At 35.4% G+C, this 22,080-nt stretch overlaps 1 long non-coding RNA gene across 1 annotated transcript; it reads right to left on the minus strand.

The window, feature by feature from the left end:
• Positions 1–3,542: 3,542 nt before the first annotated feature.
• On the minus strand, positions 3,543–15,339 carry LOC135156061 (uncharacterized). The gene is made up of 3 exons (XR_010295190.1): positions 15,181–15,339; positions 13,341–13,419; positions 3,543–6,885 (listed from the first exon to the last, which is right to left on the minus strand). It is a non-coding gene; the product is annotated as an uncharacterized LOC135156061 (long non-coding RNA).
• Positions 15,340–22,080: the final 6,741 nt, after the last annotated feature.

Raw genomic sequence — 22,080 nt, forward strand, 5'->3', positions numbered from 1 at the left:
ATTGTCCACAAAACGCGCCAGACGGTGTAATTAATTGACCCCAGTCAAGTCCACATATAGCTAGGGTTGTTCAATTCAACCACGTTTCAAGAGTAATTAATATACGAGTAGACATTCCTGATCTTATCTAATATCTGTATAAAATAATGTACACATTAGATAGGGAAGATTGATACTGAAGAAATAAAACAATGTAAGAGTCTTGTACCGTCATATTATACATGTATGACTGATGGAACGATTGAAGTTAAAGAGAAATGCGAGAGAAGAAAGGAAAGAATGATCTGAAGAAATAAAATAATTAAATGTATATAGACTTAAAAGAGATTGAACAAGAACGGTAGAAGAATAAAAGATAAGACAATAACAATTGATAGTGAATAAAATAAAGGGATAGACGTAGAAGATATTCAACAAAAAATTAAGAGCGATAGAAGAAAAGAGGACCGGAACTATTGATATTGAATAATAAAATAAAGGGATTGACTTAATAGAGATTAAGAGAAATTAAGATATATATATATATAGCAGGCGTATGTGTACGTGTAGAACAAGAGAGGTTGATACTGACTAAATGAAAGCAAATGATGATAAATTGGAACGACTGATAAGAAAAGAAATACATGTAACCCACCCCCTCACCCATGCTGATGCCAGGCCGTCCTCGACTATACCCGATGTTCAAACTATAACTATGTTGTGCATTAAATGAATAAGGTAAGTTTGTCTTTCCACATTTCTAGCTGATTGTTTTACTTTAATCATTTTTCATACACATTCATGAAAAACGTACTGCGCAATTTAATGTCATTTAATTGGATATATTTCTTTTTTTTATTTAAGTATACTGCCACTTCCGGACATATTGTTTCCATTGTTTTATTGCTTGGTTTTCCCTCATTCGCTCCCTCAATAATTTTAATCACATATCACTACTGAAGTTTAGGGGTAGATCCAGCTTTTTCAACGGGGCCCGGTGGTTGTATGCTTATTCAGTAAAATCTTACAAGTTGATAAAAAATGAGTTTCACTCCCAAATAAAGGCAATATATTCCACGAAAAATCTGAACATAAAAGCAAAAAGAAACCTAAACGAAAAAAAGTCAGTTCATGGCCGTATGCAGCGGGGGGGGGGGGGGGGGATATATTGAAAACTTAATATTTTATTTTTTTACAAAATTAATTAAAGGCATGCACGAAATGCTTCAATTGCCCTTTACAGAATGGAAAGACGCAATGACAAGCTCGGTCACTTTTCTCACTTCCTTTCAATTTTTTTTTTAATGCATCTTGCCCACCCCCCCCCCCCCTACCCGCGAAAAATTTCTGCATACGGCCATGGGTCAGTTCACTTATGTATGTCCGATATTTACCACAACAAATATTTAATGACTCTCGATTGAAAGGGGGAGGGTGCTTATGCCCCCCCCCCCATCCTCTACGGCTCAAATTCACATTTTTTTTTAATTTCAAAATTTTGCTTGTTTCGATTTCAAATGGGATTTTCAATTTCAGAAAAATTTTCCTTAGTACTTGTTCCCATTCTTTATAAAGTTCTCGCTATGCCTCTTAGAACTTGTTTTTTTGTAGTATTTCTCGTTGATATTAGGCATAATCTATTCATTTTATTTTACTCCTAAATCATACTATAATTAAAAGAAAAAATCCATCTCGTGCGAGTACTCGTTTATGCTTTTGCAGATACCGTACCAGAAATGCACGAGCTCGAAAGAAAATCAGATTGCTCGAACTAAGTTACAACAAAATCACCAAATAGAAAGTATTTCGTGCTTTTTGTGCTATCCCAGTGATTGTTACTGAATCTAAACTCATTCTCTTCGGTAAAATGATACAGGTATTGTATTTTTTTAATGATGGACGTCCATTTTAGAGACAAAATCGGAAGTATATGCACTGTCACTGTCGTCTCTGCCTCTGCTCACATGTACCGCCTACTGGTACCGGTACCGTAGTGTACCGTACGATGACTACCTAGCTTAGCTACCGTTAGACAGCTGGCAGCCGTCTGTTTCGAGGAGTTTTTTAACTTTTTTTTTTTTTTTTTCTCCTCGTACACAGACGGCTCGCTAGCGTGCAGCCACCATTAGGGGACTTGCAATGCAAAATCCCCCCGTCGGGGCTCTTCAATTTTTGTCTTTAATGAATAAAAATTTTGAAAATTAACGCGACCAAAATGCAAATTAATATTCCCTCTTGGCATTAATTGCCAAAAAACTGAGAAAAATCAAGTTAAAAGGAACAAAAACAGTGACTTACCTCGGCTGTCGCGCAAATTCACTTCCCCGTTTTATCCGATCTTAAGTACATAAACATATGGCCATTGAGTCCCCTGTACAGATCGCGCTAGAACTTCGGTCTCTGTATTTGGTGAGTGAAGCCAACGGAGTTCAGCTGAACAACCAACATAACAGAGACCGAAGCTTTTGGTCTAAGCTACCGTATACTATTCTCGTACTAGTACTATGGAGTATGGTAGCTAGCTAGCTAGTACTTAGTAGTACAATTCTTCAAGACTTAAGTTTAGCCCAGGCCTAGCGTTGATCGTATACCCATATATGCTTACTTTGTCTTTGTGGCAATGCAGATATCGACGAGTGAGGGATATGTTAAGCACATTACAATTACAAGCCTTCACAAGGCACAAGCAATTTTAATAATGTTGATTCTACTCGATTGTCATAATGTGAATGTCCAGTCAGATCCTTTTTATGCCCAGTCGCCATATTATTACCAAGTTAGTAAAGATCTAGTACCACTAAAGATCTATTTGAGAATATCGACTAGGAGTAGGATTGTAGATCTAGTCTAACCCATGCTCATGATTATGACAGTGCAGAGCTCCGATTTACCTCTATTCTGGATATGCTATCATAAAGAAATACGAAACCTGCACCATTGGACTGAAGAAGAGTAAGTCTACAACATGCACATACTAACGTTAGGTCTACATTTTTTAAAATACAGACAGCAAATTAACAATTACAATGTAAATGTTAATTTGCTGTCTGTATTTTAAAAAGATGTAGACCTGACGTTAGTACGTGCACATGGGCGAATTTGTAAGCAAACATAACCGAAGATATAATACTTACAGTTAATTGGCCTGATGTTAATCAGGCCAATGTGATCCATTGTCTGACTTCAGTGGTTCATCTTTGTGCCTTCAGGCTAATCCACCGTTGGGTCTTAGTTAAGACCAAATCTTTACTTATATTGACAAATATACATCTATATATCAAATCAAATGCATGTTTCTAAGGAATGATAAGGGAAAAAATGAGTCGAGCAAGCATTAGCGTACCTACGGGGGGAGGGGGCAGAGGGTACAGACTGCCCCCCCCCCTGATGAGTCACGACCCATGCAAGAGACGTATCCCTGCCCCCCCCCTAACGAGCGAGCGAGATACAGATGGCCGCTCCTTTAAACTTGAAGACCTTTTTTTTTGTCAATTTCTTTCTGATATGAAATCCGTAATTTGTGGTTGAAGCCCTTTATTTTTATTTTTCTTTTCAAAATTTTTCCTGGTATAATATCTTTTATTTCTGGTCGAAGACCTTTTTTTTTTGCTTGTCAATTTTTTTGACGAATTTGCCCCCCCCCCCTCCCCTTTGGAAAATCCTAGGTACGCCACTGCGAGCAAGAGATGACAGCAGAGGTGACGTGATTCAGTGAGAGGAGAGAATATAAAAACAATTCTGAAAACTACCATTCGAACAATGAAGATTAATAAAAATTGATAAAGATATATGGTTATGACAATCGGGTGACAATAAATTGACACTTAAATTTTTTTTTCTTTGTTAATTCATAAACACCAGATTGAGCGTCGCATAACAAACAAAAAAACACATACACACAAAAAAAGGGATTCAAAAGGATTGAGAAGAATGGAGTAGAAAAAAAGGGTAGGGATCGAGGGAGAAGTGAGCTGAGATAGCGATAGAGTAGAAATTCAAGAGTGAGACATGGGTCAAATGGAAATATATCAACATAAAAAACGATAAAAAATAAAATATGAGGAAACAAGGGAAAAGAACACTGATTGTAATTAAGCATGAGTCAAGGACATTCGTGTTGCAATCAAATTAAGCCCTGTACGTCCTGTGTTTGTGTGACTGGATCGAGTGGTGGGAGAAAAAAAGGAGTTTATCATTCCTTATATCATAATGGCGGAAGAATGTTTGGCAATAATGCACTGAAAATATGATGAAATTAAATCATTCTGGTTGCAAACAAAGTAAGAGAATGACGATAAAGGAATGTAAGGAAATAAACAATAGGTCTGTTTTTTCCAGCCTCGGCGTCTCTTGCTTAATCTAGCCACCCCGCCCCCCTTTCTCTCCATTTTCTTTTGCTCTCTCTCTCTTGATCATTTCCCCCTCCATCTGTCTCTCGTATCTTTCGCTCTCTCCTTCTCTTGCTCGACTCTGTCCATTCTTATCTTGGATGCTCCATTTTCTTATAACTATTAACTACTTATCCCAGAAAGTACGTGATCTCATCTCGACCCGACTTTCATTCAACGAAGTTCAGAAAGATGTAAATTTGAGGGCGATGACACGAGCGTGCATTAAAATTGTGCACTCGCGCCAAGCTCAACAGCTCTGTGATCTTTTTTTGTTTGGGTTTCGAGGAGACGGCATCTTACGGCAATAAGTTGTTGCATGCTGTACATCGTAATTTCGAGAGAGACATCGCGGCAAGTCAGCAGGGCTAATTCGAGCCATGAGAGTTGTCCAAATGGTGACATTTTATTAATTATCAAATCAATATTTCTTCGACAGAAGATCGTCCCTCCTTCTGCGGTATTATCGCGGTATTACACGAGATTTTCATTTAAAAATCTCGTGGTACATTACCGTGGTAATTTCTCTCAGAGCGCGACTCCCGCCGATGGAAATTTGCTGGTGGTAATCGCGCGCGACCCGATTTCACATCGACTTACGCGGTACAGGGCGGTAAAGCGTCAACTTTATTCCGAGCAATACTGTATGTGCATAGCTACATTATACTCAAATTACATATTATTAATTTATGTATGTATGTACATGTATTACACTGATTTTGAGCAATCATACTCATACATGTACAGCAAGGATTTGGTATTGTACATTTACATTGGCCCCCTGCTTTAAATAAATTGATTTTTTTTTTGTCCGTTCAACTATTAAAATCTTGTTGGACTTTGCAGACTTCATAGCTGATTACAATGTCTAACAATCTGACTCATCTCATAACAAACATTATTGTCATAAAACATATCATATAAAAGTATGATACATTCAGCTATAAAATTGTATTGTCAACGAATGCTTACTAAAACACATTATTGAGCAATTTGATTTGAATGTATCATTCATAATATGGTACCTGACTGTTCACACTTTAAAAAGCAAATTTCCTGTTTCAAAAGAATGAAATAAAACACTAAATAAAAAACCACCACTAAATAAATAATAATAAGAACAACACTGTACACAATGTACTGTACATGTACATACATTTTTTTCTCATGAATTTTAGTTAACATTTTGCCAAAGTCAAAGCTATTGTGCTTTATCATGCCGGTCAGATTATGACGTTCAACTGGACTATGACCATGTATACACTGTATATATCACACCCTTAGCCATTTAAATCAAAATGTCATGGAGAGTAAATATTGATTTAATTAGTCAATGTCAATTTTATTTTAAAATTTATCATTGAATATTAAAACTGAACTTTAGAACTTAAATATTAATGCCATATGATAAAGGAGCAATAAAGATTAAATACAATATATTCTACCGTAATTATCCTTTTATCAATAAACATCAAAAGCTACATGTACCTTTATACATGTATGTACATGTACAGTGCCCTGGAAACACTTAAAACCAAGTAAATCAAACATTCAACAAAATAAAAGGTAAAATAAATAAAACATCCTTAGTCAAACATTTTCTCCACCTATATTAAGCTAAAAACCACACAATGCATGGATGAAGAATGGAGGAACATCTTTTTCACATCTTATTGTTAAGGTCTGAAGTCTTTGGATATTGTCAGGACAATGGACACAGACAGGTATATCAGCTTTCATTGGCCTATCCTTTGTGATGAAAGCTTTGTGTTTCATTGTATAGTCACATTGGATATAAAATAGATAGGCTGTGGATAGAATCATTGCACAATGAATGGGATAAGATGATAAGTGACAGTAATGTAAAACGGAATCAGAGCCCTTTCATGCATATACATGTAGGCCTACATGTATATGATTCATCACAACTCAGGCACACTAAAATGATCTTCATGTTCTATTGGTAATTTTCAGATATTTTTTGGAAACAAAAGAAAAATAGCTTTATATTGGATATGATTATTAAACACAATCAGTTTATTAGAGAGCTATAAAACTTACATTACTATATCATTAAATCATGCAATACGGTAATACATAAATTTTTGAAACATTGAATATAAAGTGTCATGGAACAGTACATTTTGTAGGGCTACTTGTTTTAAATTGAGGTTACAAATTTTGTCCCAAGACAGGTTCAATGCACCACAACAATTTACTAAATTTTCATTTAAAAAAAGGTAAAAATCCTATTGGAACTGGTAAATTCTCTACACAGATAGGCCTGCATCATGTTTTTAATATTAGGAGATCAACACTTACCTGGTCCAGATAGCTGACACACTGATCAATATTATCTTTGGTGCAGAAGGAGGGGCCGCCCCCAGAGCCCTCCCCATTGGAAGGCCTTTGGGGTGACGGGGTGTATCCATGGGGGTTCCTGGGACTAGTGGGATGGTAGTGGAAGGACTGTGTGGTATACTTGGATATAAACTCATCATGATCAAAGGATAACCTCCTAGAAAATGAAAAATGAAATACATAAAAAAAAATTGTTGGTAAAATTCAGAGCATTATAAAGGGGTGCAACCCATAGCCCTCTCCATTGAAAAGGCCGTTGTTAGTGATGGAACTGAGTGGTAGGCCTACATTTACTTTGTAAACTAAACTCAATATAATCAAAGGAAAACCTCCTGACACAAAAATAATAATCACATAGTAAATACATGTAGATCTTTGATAAATTTTGGGTCAATTCCCTATTAAAGACAAAAGGCAAGAGGGATGAACATCTTTTTTTAAATGAGTTTCACTCATATTTACAGGTTCTTTTGGCTTTTTGTATTATTTTATTTATTAGTTTTATAGAGGAGGTGTGTTTTATATTTGTTTCAACAAGGTGGTCTGGATTTTTTTTTCTGCAAGCTTTGAAAGTTGATACATTAATTTTATGTGCATTGTACTTTTCCCTCATGAATTACTTTTTGGATGATGATGGATAACAAGTGGAACGCCTCTGGCAGTCTCGCCTGCATTACGCAATTTAATATAGCAGCAGTGCTAACTTTGAAAACTACTATAAAATAATCATTCACAAAAACATCATTCATATAATGACATAATACCACGTTCATTGACCATAAATAACATTTGAACGGAGACTTAAGACTGTCAACTACACCCATGTCCACATTTCATTCACTCTATCCATAAACTTTCAAAGTTATGATGGCACTTAAACAATTACCCCAACATGGCCTAAGTTTATTGACCTTAACTGACCTTTGACTTGGTTTTGTGACCTGAAACTCACAGGGGATGTTCAGTGATGCTTGATTACTCTTATATCCCAAGTTTTATGAACTAGATTCATAAACTTTCACAGTTAGGATGGTAATTCAACAAATACCCCCAACACGGCCAAAGTTCATTGACCTTTAATGACCTTTGACCATGGTCATGTAACCTGAAACTCAGGCAGGATGTTCAGTAATACTTGATTAACCTTATGTCCAAGTTTCATGAACTAGGTCCATATACTTTCTAAGTTATGATGTCATTTCAAAAACTTAACCTTAGGTTAAGATTTGATGTTGACGCCGCCGCCGCCGTCGGAAAAGCGGCGCATATAGTCTCGCTCTGCTATGAAGGCGAGACAAAAATAGGAGAATTCTTTATTGGAAGAAATTCCTCTCTTGCATTTTTACCTGCAAATGGCAGCATACTATATAAATGAATGCTTACCCCATTTTTATACATTTGGGTCACAAATCAAACCATGAATTTACAATGTATATATTAAAAGTAGGCCTAGTATGATTGGCCTACACATGTTATTGTACTGTCAATTTTATGACCACTATTATGTAGCCTGTCTGTTTAGTGTTTACCACGGTAGGAGACTGGTGTAGGCATTTATAGTTTGTACACAATACATTTATACTTCACGTTTTGAATTTTCAATAAACATCCTGATCATGTAATTCCAGATCCTGCCTAATAACTAGAAACTGAATCCAATTTCGCAAAATACCATTCAGACTTCCTCTTTCCCCATACGTCACATATTTTTCATTTTATTGGTTCTCATTCTACATCTAGATTTACAACATTTGCCTACACAAAGAATTATGTTTAAATGCATTTCCTTTTTTCTTTCTTCATTTATCAATTTGTGGGGGTACAAAGTCTCAGTCTACAAAAAATTACTTGCAGTACTGGTGATTTCCTGTATCCAGTCTGTCAGATATTAGTCATCATGAATTAAAGCTAAACTATGCTTAAAACAATTAATGTACACTCAACTAGTTTGTTTCTATCTACATGTATAATCCATGTATCATTTTTGAACAAAAACCATCCATAATAAAATTCTGAGTACCGTATTCATTTCTATAGTGTTTGATATATAAATAAAGGCATACCTGTACATACATAAACTGACATTCATCAAATCTCTCCATTGGTTTTATCATAGGGCATTCTTCAATCTTTAATACGGTATCTCATTGAGAAAATCGTCATTGATTTTTTTTTCTATCAGGAAAGGTACAAGGTCAAGCACTTGACATTTGAAGCAGGGAAGTAGTGATTAATCATTACACAGCTTAAATTTACTTCAAACAGAGTTTGGTTTAATAAAAAGAAACCCTCTCATGTTCTCTTTTTTTACTGTACAATACAAACAGTACAGTGTACCTTTGGCTCCCGTTCTATAAAGATTTGTTATAATACATGTAATTTCTATAACAAATTTACTTTCAGCCAATCAGATTGGCGGAATCCAGTAGCTTTTTCTTTTATTGCAAAGTTGTTTAACAAGTTTTATGATAATTGATATGGACCCCTGATGTGGGAGGATTGGTACCCATATGGGAGAGGGGTGTTGTATGTGCGTTAAGCAGCCTTATGGCGTAATGCTGCACATTTTGAATTAGAGCTCAACAAATTTTGAAATACGGTAATAAACCTACAAATAACAAAATAAAATTTGTTTTTGAAAATTTAAGAGGCTATAAGGAGTTTAGATATGTAAGCCTATAGATCTAGACCCTCAGTAATTAAATATAAAATTCCTGTTTATAAATTTTGATGATGCTGCATAAAGTTAACAGACATGATTGTAGGACCTTATCCACAATCAATGACAGCTAACAATAAAAATGTTTTTCACTTGTGAAGTGGTTTGAGTAATTGTATTTGTTTTTTTACCTTTAGGATTTAGCTGCTTTTACTTTGTGATAGATCAAGGCGAAACTACAAGTAATTTACTGAACAAATAGAAAGGTATTTATGCCACAGTACTACATGTACAGTGTATTACTACAAACATGTATGATGTATACATGTCTACTACAGGTACATTTCTATCTAGGCCTACATTGCATTTTATTGTACAATTTAACTTTAATATTCAATTCTGATTGAAAATGTCAGCATTTTCCTTTCAATACATTCAGTACATTGTTGTATTTAGCTGATAGTTAGCTGATACAACTTGGCAATAATTATGTAGGCCCACATCCCTGTTGAACTTGCGTCAAAAGTGTGTGAATTCTATCACAAGGCATTTTCTTTCCGTCACATGGAATCAGAGTGTAAATTTGCATTTTGAATGAGTCAACAAGGTTGTGTGAAGCAGACTAGGAGGGGTAGTGTTTACACATTTATCCAGTTAAAGGTGATTAGGACTGGCCTAAAGAGAGTTTTATGGTACTTTGGGACTGGTGACTTTTTTTGGAGTGGGTCATTAGTTTAGAAAATCAGAATGGTTGACACAATGGTTGCATACATGTAATTAAGGCAAATCAAAACCATGACAGGAGGTACACTGAAAGCTAAACTGTGGACAAGTGTGTTGTTATACACTTTAATACTGGGCATAAATCAAGACTTTACAATGAAATAAGGGTAGGCCCAGGCTATATAAATGTAGTTCGAAGTACATTTAAACAACAGAACTCACAGGATCCAGATATCATTAGAGCCTCATTATTCAATACAATAGGCCCTATGGGGTCTGTAATCAGGCAATATGTATCATGAAAGCATGGACCTATATAAGGGATTGCACAGTACTGTTGGCTTGTTGCTATTTATCAGATACATGAACACACATAAGTCAAATTCTGGTAGAAAATACATAATTTCTGAAAATTTAACAAATGAAGGATGAAAATCTTGCTGGATGACAGATTTTTTTGAAGCAATTTAATAGAACGTACAGTCTGTGCTTACATAAAATCTGCTCTTATTAAAAAGTTAGATTTACGTAAATTTACTATTTAAAATCTAGATAATATCAGACGTTGTCCTGAAAATCATGTTTGCTGCATCTAATTGAGTTCAGTTATAAAGTAAGTAAAATGCTTGATACACAACAAAATGTCAGAATTGCATAAGCCAAATCCATAGGTAAATTGCCTTGACTTACTTTCTGGATTTGCCTTTTGGTCATTCACCTCCCCCCCAAAAAAAAATAGAAAACAAACAAAAGTAATCAATTTAAAAAAAGAATTCAACATAAAACAAGCAAATGTACATAAATACTAGTAGGCTACATGTTTGTATTAATTTAAACAAGTGGAACGCCTCTGGTAGTCTCGCCTGCATTACGCGATTTGATATAGCAGCAGTGCTGACTTTGAAAACAGCTATTAAATAATTATTCACAAAAGAATACTACATGTATGTCCATTGACCCAACATGACCTTTGACCATGATCATGTGACCTAAGACATGTGCAAAACAATCATTCATACTTGATTACCCTTATGTCTATGTTTCATGAACTACATGTGTAGATCCATACACTTTCTAAGTTATGATGCAAATTCAACAAATACCCCAAACATGACCAAAGTTCATTGACCCTAAATGACCTTTGATTTTGGTCATGTGACCAGAAACAAGCACAATATATTCAGGGATACATGGTTATCTTATGTCCCAAGTTTCATGAACTAGATCCATAAAATGTTAAAGTTATGTTATGTTATGTTATGTTATACCGAGGTTGTTTTACCTGACTGCTAAGAAAGCACGAATGCCTGTGAGCAAGCAACCAGGGGACCAACGGCTTAAGGTCCTCTCCGAGGGACCTGGTAATGAGGATAAATGCCTTACCAAAGGGCACTAGCGCACCACTTGGGAATCGAACCCGGGTCACCAGAATTCGAACCCCCGCTCTACCGACTGAGCTATCGCACAAATACCCCCAACATGGTCAAAGTTCGTTGACCCTAAGTGACCTTTGACCTTGGTCATGTGACCTGAATCTCAGGCAGGATCCTCAGTGATACACTACATGTATCACCCTTATGTCCAAGTTTCATGAACTAGGTCCATATACTTTAGAAGTTATGATGACATTTCAAAAACTTAACCTTGGTTAAGATTTCGATATTGATTTCCCCAACATGGTCTAAGTTCATTGACCCTAAATGACCTTTGACCTTGGTCATGTGACCTGAAACTGAGGCAGGATGTTCAGTAATCCTCGATTCCTTATGTCCAAGTTTCATGAACTAGGTCCATATACTTTCTAAGTTATGATGACATTTCAAAACTCTAACCTTGGTTAAGATTTCAATGTTGACGATGCCGCCGTCGGAAAAGCGGCGCCTATAGTCTCGCTCTGCTATGCAGGCGAGACAAAAAATGACGAAATACAAAATTTTAAATTTAAAACATTTCCTAAATGTAATACAAGTACTAATATTTATAAATGAATAGCAGGCCTAATAATCATAAACAACATTTGCAATACTTCATTTAGGCCTACTTTGTCTACCACAAACTACATATATACATGCCATACTATTATGGAGATTTAACAATGAAAATCATTTTGAGTTCAGTTTTACTGCCTAAACAATAAAAAAAAAAAAACAGGACAAACAGTCATACTCATTACATATACATGTATGTATTGCACTGGATTTGAAGTTTGCACCCAGAATCAAAGTGCTTTTGAACAATGGAGGGAAATATAAACCCAACACTTTGGTCTGTTCTTTGTACTGTATGTACCAATGGACTGCAGTATTTGAATGTAAAACCAAATGCACAGTACATCACAAACAGCCACCTGTGGAATACAAGTTTTGATGAGGAAGTCCTATGAACAACCTGGACATGTTCCTAATGTAGGCCTATTGAGAATACAACCTGTGAAGTGTTCACAAAGTTGTTCATAATGTACACATTTAGCACAAATCACAAATTACAAATGACTGCATTATGAAATGTGAAAATTTGAGAAATGTGGCTTTTTACAAGATGTTTCAATTCAACAAAGTATGAGTTTGTTAATATTCTCATTCTTGTAAACAAAGTAATATTTTGTGCTAGTAATTAATGTGTCCTACATGTATCTATAAATCAGCATCAGATCTTTTCTACTGATGAGATTATAATGATTGAAAGGTTCTCCTAAATGCATTCTAGTCCTCTAAAAGGGGTGTATGATTTTACAGGTCTATAGCTTTATGAAACATCCCACTGGTTCTATTCCATCAAATTTATTAACTTGATTTTTTTTTAAGAAAGATTAAAAAACTATTGAATTAAGTTAAAATTTATATTCCTTGTCCAAAAGAAATAATAATTCACACTATGGTTTTTTAATAAAGCACAGGGCTATGAAAATGCTAATGTACACACAGCCACAGTTTTCCTAAGCCTAACTAAGCTACATGTATAAAGTGCGTTGCTTTACCAGACTACATGCAATTTAATATCAATTAACATGATTGTAAAAAGCACAGTACAATACAATAAAAAGGAGTATTGGTACTTGTTCTAAAATAAGTACTTGAAGTCATGACAGTACGAATACTTAGCTTAGCCAGGGGTATGGAAGAAATGTCAGTGTTAAAAGGGATAAGCGAGAACATGCCAATACTTGCAGACTTCATATTTACAATTCTTTTTATTTAAAAATGTGATGATAAAATTTGTTCATTATTTACCTTGGGTCAGAATGCGGGGTGAGCACCATTGAGTTTGCTAGTTCCCAGCCAGCCATCATGAGAACTCCAATGAATACATCTAGAAAGCAAGGAGAAAAAAAAAACATTGAAAATTTGTAGGAAAAAATAGTAAAGGATCCAAGCTAAATGTTTATGCAACATGATACATCCAATGAAATGCACTGAATACACAGATACAGTAGTGTACATTGAGATTTTTCTGTCTGATTTCATATTAGAAAAAGGGGAACTTGTATTAAACTTTGAATACATTTACTGTAAAAAAAATAATAAAAAAAAATAAATAAAAACAATGACCTGCAAATTTTTATTCATCATTTAATATCGATACATACACTGGGTAGCCAATACATGTACTTCATACCAGTTTTGTTGAAAAAATATATCAAACTTTTTTTTAAATATCTGTGTCTTAGTCAAAGAAAAACAGTCATAATTTTTCAAATATTAACATCAAAAGGTGAAAACATGTACTACTAGACTCTAAAACCCCTAAATTTGAAGTTTTGTCTCTGAAAACTGTAAGAGTAACTCTCAAGTTTTGGTATATCTCCTCCAAAATAATGGTCATATATGAGTTTAGTACTCTATATACATGTAGCCTACTGTATGGCCCATATTCCTGAACACATTGTTTGGCTCTGGTATCTTAAAAAATGGCTATCCAAAATAGAGAAATGGCTCTCATGAATTATATTGTGTACTGTTGTTTGTTGTTATTAGTTTTTTTTTTTTTTTTTTTTTTTTTTTTTTTTTTGGGGGGGGGGGGGCGGGGGAATATAAGCAATAAAAGACGGCAAAATAAACTCAAGGCTTGTTTATGTTTTTCTTTATTTGGGGGGGGGGGGGCAATAAATTTTAAGTTCGGACCAGTATTAAAATGGAAAAAGTGGGTATCTACTGGTCCGACATAAACAGGTTGGTTACGTACATGTATGGGACAACATGTTACATATGGGACATTTACACACAATGTCAATGGGGGAGATTTGTGTACTAAGTGAATGGAGAAAAACAAATTTCAAGAGTGCTCTAAAAAGTGATTATTTACCTTTTCTTTAGTTTTTAAAGACTGATTTGTTATGAATACTGATTAATGAAAACAATCGAAGAAAAAGATTATGAAAATGAAAAACTATGAAAAAATTGAAAAACAGTAGCAATACATATTAATGGAACTATGAAAAACAAGAAAAAAATTGTTAAAATGGCTAATTTCCTTTTCAATGAATGATTAAGGAACAACTTGACTGAACCATATAGTATCAAACAATGCTAATTCCACATGTTCATTGATGAATTGATTGTTGTTTCACTTGACAATGAGGAGAAAATTATAATATTTCGGGAAATTTGGGGTTCAGTTTCAGGAAATTTGTTTCGGACCTGTGACTGAGGCTGTGGAAACACTGACAACAATTTTAAAACAATATTTTGATGTAAAAAAGACTCAAACTGTCAAAGTCATTTTTTTGTCAAAGAAGAAAAAACACAAGTCAAAAAAAAAAATACAATAATTTGTTACTTTCAAGTAATTTGGCAGATTTAATGGTGGCTGGGCATAATAATCACTTTAGACTTAGACACGAAGTATATCGCTTCAAAATGTATCTGATCGGGCTGAATACAAAATTTGAAAATTTCAAATTAGCGCCAACTGGCCAAGCAAGCAATGAAGCAGCAGTTGGGTGCACAACACCCCAGCGCAGACGGCAGGAAGTGAATCAACAAACCGGACCATTCATGTAATTTCGACTTCGCAGTTATGAACTCTTTACTGATGAATGAAATCACACATTTACTAAATATATATACTCACAAGAATACCTGAGACTTCGTTATATCACAGATGAAACTAGAACACGTTTAAGCTTGGGTTAATCCGTTCAAAAGGTATCAATCTGACGATTAACTTCCTCTAGTCTCAGCTCTCGCGCCTCGGATGTGATCTCTCGATCTCGAATGCAAATTTCGCTTTGAAATAAAAATCAGCACTCGATTTGCATGCACACATCCCGTCTCTCATCAGAGATAACGGGACCAGCGAAATTCACTCAAACGTCGTCTGCTAGGTCACTGTGCGCGCCTAAATCCAAAATTGAATTGAATAACTTTATTGTCCATAAAGGAAATACTTTTTTTCACTGGTTTACACACATGAAGATACAATGTATATGCACAGAACAAAACAAAAGATGTTGAAAACATGTCAGCATGAGGAAATAACTCAGGTATACATGGCGGTTCACGCAAAATTTACAATACACAAGTTTTGAAATACAAGTCAAAGTTAAAGTAGGTTGGTTTAAGAACCTGACTTTAACTTTGTCTTGTATTTCAAATTGAAAAGCAAAAGAACATTTAGAAATGCAGGGGGCGTCGAACGGTTTTGAAAGTGGGGGGGGGGGTGTGACTATGCAAAAAAAAAAACAATCAGATGGTTATTTTTAAGTTTTTGTACACAATTTTGGAGAACAAAAAGTGAGGGGGGTGAAGCCCCTGAAGCCCCACTCTCTTGTTTCCACAGCACCTGAAATTACACGATAAAATGACTGTGTATGATTGGCGAAATCCTTAAAGGCATTGAGTAATCAGCAACTGGCTAAAAATTAAGTATGAGAAGTGGTAAAGTTATTTTCAGCACTGACCTATGCCGAGGAACCGGGGGGGGGGGGGGGGGGGGGGGCTTCATCCCCACTTTTTAACTTGTTATGTAAATGTGTACAAACACCCTCAAATTACCTTCAAATTGTGAATATGTGATTTATGTATGTTCAATGCACTAGTCTGGTTACGTAAGACAAGTGCTCCTGCCCCCCCCCCACACACACACACACATACCATGGAGCTATAGCTCTATGCACATACCGACTCGACCCCAAGCACTTTCAAAATCATTCCAAGGCCCATGCACAATGCAGATATGCGGTGCCGAAAGCCATCATGGGCTAGGAAAGGGAAAGGTGTAGCCAATAATTTGCTTATATTCATAAGGAAATGTTTGAGGTACTATAAATTTCGCAATCAGACATCCAAGACAAGATTTTTTAAAAGCTTTTGTTAACAGTAATTATGTTATCTGGTTTGTTTGTAATCCTGAAATCAATAAAACATACAAATAAAAAAAGATTTATAAAAGCACTACCAGTATGTATTACACACCACCCTGTTTAAATCAATATTTTGAAACTTCACGAGCCTAACCGTGCAAACGGAAGAGGGCGCTACAGCGCTTTGTCAAAGTCGCAAGATTTGTCTTCCAAACTCTTTCTCAAGTGACATGAATGGACAGAAATTAACCCAAAATTTAGGAGGTGATTTTTTTTTAGCCATTTGGCGTAATGAGCCAAAAACTTTGAGGGGGCTAGATATGGTGTATTGGGCAAATTTACTTTTAAAAAAAGTTGCGAGCGAACAAAGCAAGTGGCCAATTTTTTTAAAAACTTTTTATTACAAAAAAAAATTGTGAGAGATTTTGATATACTATTCAGAAAAAAATATAATATTTCACACTTCTCTCTTTCCTTTTGTCTTTTTTTCTTTTCTCGGTCTCGTGAAAAAAAAATTGGGGAAAGTGTCCCCAAGCGCCCCCCCCCCCATCTGTACGTGATCACGGGCTTCTATGTCGCATATTATTTTAAAATTTGGGAGTTGTGGCGTGCGCCTGTAACCCAAGCTATGTGGGGGGAGTGAAGATTGAGCAGAGGTTCGAGCCCTGGTCACGTCTTTCGGATGGTGACGTTCAAGGTTGGTCCCAGACGTATGATTATCTCATTAATACAAAACTCAAATACACATAAACACACACGATCAGGTAAGGCCCGATTACAAGAAAATCAAAATTTGTTGAAGACCGTTGAAGTAAAGAATTCTAGCTTCTCTATGTGAAGAATACATAAAAAGAAGAATGATTAAAAGTGCATATAAATATCATAGTTTTAGGGTTTTGTATTTTCAATTTTGTAATAGGCCTCACTGGCTCTTCCAATTAGAATTTTCCTTTCATAATCAAAATGAGAATCATTATAACTTATTGGTTAACAAAATATTGTAACTCTGCTAAAGAGAGAGAGAGAGGAAGAGAGAGAGAGGGGGATTATAATGTCTGCCTGGGGGCGATGCCAGAATAATTTGATCGGTGTGGGGTGGCGACCTAAAAGTTTAGTATTCGTCCCACATTAGGGTGGTAGCATTATAGTCACAGACTCTCCTTTTTATACCCTTCATTCTTCTGCGGTTCCCCCTTTTTTAACCCTTCTTGAAAAAAAAAATCAGGGAGATTTTCCCTGTGGCACCATGCGTTTTGTATCTGTCCAAAAGTCAATGGGCATCCCCTCTATCACGGTAAACTGCTCAAATTCAGTGGTGTGAATTTGTGCCATATAAAATATATATGTGTATAGTGCCATCTATCGGAGAAGCAAACTAAAATCGTGAGTAACAAGGACGTGAATACATTTTTGCTAAAATGCATTTTTAGAAAGAAAATTATCCATTTTCTTCTTAAAGCATCCCATTTTTTAAAGAAGGATTAAAAAAAAAAGAATAAAGAGTATAAAAAGGAGAGATGAAGATAAGAATATTTTTTTCCTTTTTTATATGCATTGTTTCTTTTTATGGGAGTGCATTGCTCCCTTCTGAGCGAGAACTTTCATAAAAGTTGGTTTATTCTTTTTCTAATTATCGTTCTATTTTTCGGTACATATTTCAGATATTTTCTTTATCTTTTATCATTTTCAAGGAAGTATTTTTGGGATGGGGGGGGGGGTGCTAAATTTCAAATCTAAGTGGAACGTTGATTCAGCATTGTTTTACACATTGTGATGAAAATAATTGATAGTAATGATTTTACTTCCGTCGATGGTATCTAGTAAAGCCACTGCATTATCGTTGTAATTTGTATACTTTAAAAAAAAAATTTTTTTTAATCAAGAAAATCACAATATTTACAAGAATTATTGCATGATTAAAGTAGAAAATCAAGGAAACAAGAAAAAAAAATAATGAAACATTGCAGAACAAAGATTTAAAAAAAATCTCTCATTCAAGGGTGAATTCCGTATTGGATTTAAGCCCTAAAGAAATACACTTCCCTTTCTTTGGTGTGCACAACCTATTTGAAACAAATATTTGTATACTTTCTTTATATTTTTTGTCTTTGAACTGATTAAGGTGATAGGAAGAGAGGGTGAGGCAGATGAGAGCTAAGGGAAAGGAAAGAACGAGGAAGCAGAATGAGGAGAAGAAGGAGAAGAAAGTCAAGGGGAGAAAGAGGGAGAAGAGATCGAGGGAGACAGAGAGAATGAGAACAGAAGAAGAAGTAGAAGAATGAGAATGAGGAGAAGAAGAAGGAGAAGAAAGTGAAGGGGGAGAGGGAGTTGATCGAGGGAGACAGAGAGAATGAGAAAAAAAGAAGACGAAGAAGAAGAAAAAAAAGAATAATAAGAAGAAGAATGAGTAGAAGAAGAAGAATAATAAGAAGAAGGAGAATGAGGAGAAGAAGAAGGAGAAGAAAGTGATGGGGGAGAGGGAGATGGTCGAGGGAGACAGAGAGAATAAGAAAAAAAGAAGAAGACGAAGAAGAAGGAAAAAAAAGGAGGAGGAGAAGGAGAAGAAGAAGAAGAAGAAGAAGAAAAAGAAGGACAAGAAGAAGAAGGAGGAGGAGGAAGAGGAGGGGAATAGGGTTGATTATGAAATATTTTGGTAATGATAATGGTATATTGAAAATTCATTCGCAGCCAAAGGCTGAATTGCAGAATATTTTACAAAACAAGTACAAGAATATATGATAATCAATTGCATAATGACACAATGCTTAAGAAATTAAATTATTTAAAAAGAAACTTGCCTAAATAGATGGATACAGGATTTTTTATCCATGCATGATCAAACTTAATATAAACAGTTGGCGTTATTATATATAAAATGAGAATATTCATAACAAATTGACGTGTTTAGACAAGAATATTGCTCGGCCTGTGTAATCTGGTCGTATAACGTATTACAGAAGGAGCTAACGTCCTTCTTGCTCTAACCAGGTATAGGCAGGATGTGAATGTATAATGATAGAAAGGTAATGTGGTAAGCGATTTGTCATACCTCTGTTTCCGGTCTCTACCGTATACCTGCATAGTATAATTTCATTCTCGGGGAAGGTATATACAAAATATTATGGGGGGGGGGTCGTAGGGTGGTAGATACAGAAGGACATCAAGTTATTCCCCATTGGGAGTGTCAACTTACTTTTTCTTTAAAAAGTTCGTCTAGGGGTTTTTTTTAGGGGGGAGGATGGTGCCCATTAAATAATTTTTGCGAATTTTTAGAATTACATCTCCTTCTTTGATTTTAAATTTCTTTCTTAAGTTAGCTAAAATCACATTAAAAATCCGATTGGCATAGCTTTCTCATTGATCATTGTCCCCTACAGGATTAATAAGCTCTGGGTCATTCTCGCATTTAATCAGGGATATTTCAAATTGAACAAGTTTTATAGCTCAATATGCCCAGCATGCATCGAACTATTGAAGGAACTTTAGATGGGAAACAAATAGATTTAGTTTTGAATTTCATTAAAGAAAAATTAACTAACTAACTAACTATCTAGCTAACTACTACCTAACTAACTATCTAGCTAACTACTACCTAACTAACTAACTTACTAACTAACTACCTAACTACCTAACTAATTAACTAACTAACTAACTAACTACCTATTTACTAACTAACTAACTAACTTACTTACTAACTAACTAACTAACTAAATAGTAATTCAAATAAGATATTAATAAAAAGACCTTTTCACAGAATCACTGGCTTCCTATTTTTTGCTTAACTCAGTCCACAGCTAACACATCATATTCGATGATTTTTTTTTCTATTTTACTCATTCAATTTATACAAGTTTACTCCATTACAACTCAATCGGTAGTATGGTTAAACTCGGTCTTTGATGAATTAACTCACTGTCAACGTCTATATCCGACATCTAGCACATTGACCAAAGATTCGTATCAGTGTTTCCAAAGTTTCTTTTTTGAAGAGCCATGCAGTGGAACAAAACAAAAAAAATCGGGAGGAGGGGTCCACGGTTAATTATGTTCCGTTATGTTGTCATTGACCACTTGACTATATAATCTCTGTAGGTTTTACTTCGCTTTAGATTCTTAGTGGTACCCTTTAATGGTTCCCCTGTTTGTATGTAGACCATTGAGAGAGTGTATGACAGGAAACACCTTGTGAAATCAGAGTATGAGTCAAAAGAGGGTAAGAAAAAATCGTCCCTTGAATTGACTTGAGCATGCACTTACACACACAACCTTAGTGCAGACGACAAGCGAACCCGCCAAAACGCAAGCGCACAAAATTTCCACACTGGGGATTCTGTGCGTCAAAAGTTGCGCTTCCTCTTTGACTTCTTTGCAACTTACTGTGCCTAATGTCCGAGGTTCCCTAACTTACGCTTGAACTTGAATATCAATCATATTATGGATCATATTTGTTTATTATTGACTGGAATAATCTGATATCATCAATCTCTGTCAGGAGGAATACTTGTCAACTCGGTACTGTTGGGACAATATTATAATCGCATCTTCTTTAAGTTTTTTTTTGCATTTTACTTCGATGTCCAAACTTAGTTCCGCTTTTTTGATTAAGGAGTTAATCTGCTTGAGTGTATATCAATAGGCCTACGATCAGTTCCTCTGTATACGAGGATGAAATAAATTCCCACAACATTTATTTGTAGGTTTTGTATGACGAAAAGGTCCAAATGGTACTGAAATCTTGACTTTCGGAGGTTTTATGAAGGAATAATATTCTCAGATGGCTTTTCTGGACTGGATGTTTCGTCAGTTCTTACTTTTGATTCTAATATTCAGCTGTGACGTATTTGGTCAACGATGGGGTGAGTTATTACAGATATAAATCATGATGACCCTACTGTTAAATGATTATGAAATTGGCGTAGTTTGATAGTGTCACAAAACAACAGCAAATATCTAGTTATGATCAAGCACGTTTGTACGAAAAAACCTTGGCACTGATTATAAAATAAACTTTCTCGTCAAACATTATTGGATGATATTATGAACGTTTTCTAGAAAGCTTGACTGCGTTCATTTCCATTCAATAACTGTGTATCGATATAGAGTGCACAGAAACCAATTAAACTAAAAAAAACACACAATGAAAACAAACATGCAAATATCTTCATTTCCCGTTTACACTTTACAGTCGTGTATATCTGAGAATGGTATCTATAAAAAAAAAAGGTCGGCATAGTCACTTTTTACCATGAAAGGAACACTTTCAGAATTCAAAAGCAGTAGAGCCTATATGGTGAAAAAAATATCTGGATCGGTTAATTTGCCAATAACTATCAAATAACGAGACCCGCTAACTGTATAAATCAATATGAATAATAATGTTCACCTTGTGGCTTTTTTTTCATCCATTTGCATTCAACCACAAAACCAGGGATTATAATTCAGGTTCTAGGGTGTCACACATGTTTTCCCGGACACCTTCCAAAATTCTGTCTGAAAAGGATGTGTAATGATTCTCGACGTATTGAAAGCGATAGGAAGGGCGCAGTTGACAGCAGAAGCTTTGGTTGCCCTCAGGCTTATGTGGGGAGGGGGTATGGGGACCCCAGTGTGGAAGTGGGGGCAGTGACGTAATGAGCCCCCCCAAAAAAAAAAACAGGGGGCGCGATATG

This window comes from Lytechinus pictus, chromosome 11, assembly GCF_037042905.1.
Source record: "Lytechinus pictus isolate F3 Inbred chromosome 11, Lp3.0, whole genome shotgun sequence".
Lineage (NCBI taxonomy): Eukaryota > Metazoa > Echinodermata > Echinoidea > Temnopleuroida > Toxopneustidae > Lytechinus > Lytechinus pictus.